This window comes from Hydra vulgaris, chromosome 15 (genome assembly GCF_038396675.1).
Source record: "Hydra vulgaris chromosome 15, alternate assembly HydraT2T_AEP".
Taxonomy (NCBI): domain Eukaryota; kingdom Metazoa; phylum Cnidaria; class Hydrozoa; order Anthoathecata; family Hydridae; genus Hydra; species Hydra vulgaris.
In genome coordinates, this window is record NC_088934.1 from 52,489,722 (window position 1) to 52,494,342 (window position 4,621).

A 4,621-nucleotide genomic window follows, 5' to 3' on the forward strand; every position below is an offset into this window, starting at 1 on the left:
GTTTCCAATCTTTCACATCGTTTATATCAAAGGTGGTCAATTGTCCTTGAATAGAAGTATTGCGATTTTCTGTAAAATCAATATTAGTGGTGAGTTGAGTAGGATTGGTGTAATCTAACAAGTTAAAAAAAGCAACAATTCCGGGTACAAAAGTTTTATTCATGTACATTCCACATTGGCTAGCTTGATCGCATTTGATAAAGATGAAAGCGTCTGTAGTAGTAGGAAAATTGGAAACGTTGATATTACAATTACTAATTTGAACGATAGTGCATCTTAAGAAAGCCAATTTTTTTTTTGAACTTTAAAATCAAGAGTCATGGCATTGGTCATATTTTGATCCACTTGCATAATAAAAGGATTGATTTGTTGAAATAAACTGAATTGATCTCTTTGTAAAAGTAAAGTATAAGGTATAGGATTGTTTCCAACAGGTTGATACATTTTTAAAATGATAATTTATAATGGCAAGCTATCTGTCCAAGTTTGTGTAATAGTACCGTCACTCTTTTTTTGATAAATAAATCGTCCGTTAAGCGAAGTGCAATAAAATACCAATTCTGTTGGATTATTTCCTTGTAAAATCGCTTTGACACTATTTAACCATGTTTTATGAGTCGGTGTAGTAGCTCTTTCGAAACTAGTTGTAGTGAGAAGAGGTACTTTGATGGTATTTGAAAAAATGGGTTTGATTTGTTTGCAATATATTAAAACTTCAATAAAAGTTTCTGCGTTATATTTAGCGATTAAAGCGCTATCGGATGACCATATTTTATAAATGTCATCAGGTATGTTTAAAGATAAAACTTGAAAGGGAGTACCTTTTATTTCGGGAGTACCAATAGGTAGATTATTTGTATAAGTGAAATCATAATCAGAATAGGAGTTACTTTTCATTTCAGAATAGGCGTTACCTTTCATAATGTGTGTGCTAGTTTTAATGGGTGATAATAATTTTCTTTGAAATGACGGTAAAGAAAAAAAATTATAATAATTTAATGTTCCATCCATAGGATCAGGAATGCATGAAGGCAACCCTTTGGTTTATTTGTAAGATATTTACAAAACATGTTGTTTAAATTGAGAGTAAGTAAATTGTTTGACATGTTTAAACTTTCGGTGAAAATATCCATCATTTTTAATTCTCTTTCAGGCCATATAACTTGATCGGTGTTAAAATAAGGTAAAGGTAAAGAAGCTAAAGGTATATTTTCAAAGGTATAAAGATAATATTTTCTTTTGGATATGAGAGGAAAATAAATTTGATAAAAATTTGTTAATAATTCTGTAGGTTCAGCAGCTGTAACATAGATAAATTTTGTACCAAATCCAGTTGGAAAAGCAGTTGTCAAAGCAGCTTTAATAACATCTGCAAATTGTGGTAGTACTATTTTTTCAGTGGTATAAACTCCAGAATAAAGAGGGTTTTAGTGTCAACGTAATCGTTCCAAATTTTCCATAAAGATTGAATACGAACATTGACATTATAAGGCTTGTTGAAATGGTTAAGATTAGTTTCTACGTTATATAGGTTGCCTTCAAAGGGTATTGTGTACGTGTTGGTTATTATTTTTAATAAAAAGAAAGCAATTTGCCACGGTACAATTTGTTTCATATTTTATTTTGTGGTTCTGCAATAGGTAAAAAGTTATTAACATACACATCTTGACCAACACTAAGAATATTGTTGTCGGCGGTTAAATTTGTTCCAGTTAAAACAGGATTTTTATAATCGGGTGAGAGCATAATATGAATAAAAGGTCGAACAAAGGTTTCTTCTATACCGTTTAGTACTATTATTAGTACTATTATAATTAAATTGTAATAAATTTGTAAAATCTTCTAGAACGTATGTACTCGCACTTGTTCTGTTGGAAAAAAAAACCAAAATAAGATAAGCCTCTTTCTTGTATTATTCGTGCTTAAATTAGACCAAATAGGTTGTAAAAAAGAAGGATTTTTAATGTATTCGTATCTTTTTTTATAATACCATAATAAATTATAGTTGGTTCTAGTACTAAAGGTTGATGTATAAAGTACAGTATTAACGTTAAATAAATTTTGTTGAACATTGTTGTTGCTATCTAAACTAAATTTTATCATGGGCATATCGATTAGAGCTGGTTTGTATCGAAGTTCAGTTGAAGGATCAAATAAATATTTTGGATTAAAATACTTTGTTGATAAAACTTTACCATCTTTAGTATAATAATTTGAAAAAAAGTCTGAAAAATTTAAAACTTTAATTAATTTAGAATTATAAAGTTCCAAGTTTCCAACAAAAAAATCATCTTGATAGGCGGTGGGTGTCATAACACCAAAGAGTTTACCTCCACCTGTCGCATAAAAGGACCACATATAACTCAAATGATCGCTACTCATGTTTTCCATGTCTAATAGTCATATTTAATGTCATAGCAAGGAAAGGTGTCACCTGGTAAAGGTGTTTGGTTGGCGAACAAGACAACATTTTTAGTAACAAGATAAAAATATTTTATGGGTCTTGTAGGATTACTATTCATATCGATTTGAATATCTGATAACATTTGTTTTTAGCAGGTTTGGACTCCATTCTTACCCCGTAACTATTTTCAGAGAAGGATAGGTTTTCGTCTACTCTTATTAAATTAGTAGAAACATCCATACTCGCTAAATGTAAAATGGTATTATTTTTAAATGTGGGTTTGTCGATATCGTTAGTAGTTAACGTTAGACTAAAATCGTTCAAGACATTATAATGCACGCTAGCTTCATTTTTATTTTTAATTTCGCTAAAATAATACGTACTACAATCATATTTATTTACATCTAAAACATCGTCAAACGGTAAATTGTTTCTTTTTCTTTTTTTCTTGCAGTCTTTTCTTCATAGGCTTTAAAAAAGTATCAACATTTTCTCTAAAGTACTTATAGTAAATGTCTTTATCTTTTTCGTTAATAGGTAATAAATCTTCTCGTTTTACTTTAAATGCTGTATTTAAATCGCCTACTACTCCGACTTTATAAATATAAACGGGTAAATAACCTTCTACTGAAGAGTTGAAGCGCTTAGAGGCTTTGATATTAGTTACTTTTTTGCTAGTGTCCCAATAGGGTTAATTACGAGTAGTCGATTTGCTAAAAGTATCTTTGGAATCTATTTTGTATTTTTTCAAATAACATTCAGTTCCAACGGATAGAGATTTGCATAGTTAATTAATTTAATTTATCGTTTTTGTATTCTTTACAAAAATGAAGACCTCGTCTTTTGTCGTCGCGGTATTGATCGACTAATAGAAGAGCTTTATCTTTGGCTTCGTCAACACCCAAATCTTCAGGAGCTATTCCACTTGTGACTCTTTCTTTTTCGTTGAGTTTTTGTTCAATGTCCTCGATGTAAAAACTCCAATTGTTTTTTTGCAGTTCACCTTGCTTTCTTAATTTTTGATAAAGTAATTTTAAACGTCCTAATGCCGATTCAGCCAAATAAGCTTTTCTAGAATTTTTAGAACTAAAATGACAAATGTTTTGTTCATAACACCATTCTTCCATTTTGTTGTTAAAAAATTCTCCACCTTGATTAGTTTGTAAGTAGATAAAAGTTTTATCGTCTCTTTTATTATTTAAAAAAATATGACGAAAACTGCTAAGCACTTTATTGGCTGTTTTTTTACTGGTAACTCTCAATTAAACTTTTCCAGACACTCCATCTACCACAACTAAACAAAATTCAGGACGATGAGAAGCAAAATTTAAATTAAAACTGTTCATATCAGCCAAATTAGCTTGAAAGTATTGTCGAGGTCTATCGTATGAAAATTGATGAGTTTTATAAACATAAGGTTTCCTAGGCGTTTTTTAATGCTGGCATCAGTTGTTTTTTTAAAAAGTAAAGTGACATGTGACCAAGCTGTTATGAGACCGTTCCATTTGGCATAGATGGAACCTACTAAAAGCGTTCTTAATTGTTCATAAAATTTTAAATCGGTTGGATTTTTTTTAAAGTATTTAATTGAAGCAAAACTTTTCTAATTTTGGGTACGTCTGTCAAAGCAAACAAACAACTCGATAATTTAGTGAGTTGATCTTCTACAAGGTTAGCATCTCTCAAGACATTATCTATTTTAATAGTCGGAATATTTTGTTAGCGGAGTTTTTCTTTTTCTTTCTTCTGTGGAAGACGGCTAAATAGTTCCTTTTATTGTTCTTTATCCTATACGACCTTTTCTAGTTAACATTGGGGTTTCGGTAGTAACAATTGAAGCACTAGCACTTGCTGGTTCACTGTAGTTTCTGTTGTTTCAGGTAGAGCAGTAGCACCTAATATTTCGGGAGCAGTTTCAGGTGGTTTAGTAGGATCGGTTTTAGTTGTTTCAATAGGTTCTTCTTTTTTAGTTTTTATTGGAGCTAAATAGGGATCGGATGCTCGTGTTCGTTGTTCTCTTTTGGGTGTAGGAATATGTAATAAGGAAGACTTTGTTAACGGATGAGTGAATTAATTTCTTTTTTTAAAATTGGTAAGATATTTAAAAACATTGGCAAAATTTTCAATATTATTAGAATCCATTTCAAAACATTTTTTTAAGATATTTAAGCAAATTTAAACGAGCGAGTTGAGAATTATATATTGTACCCATTATCA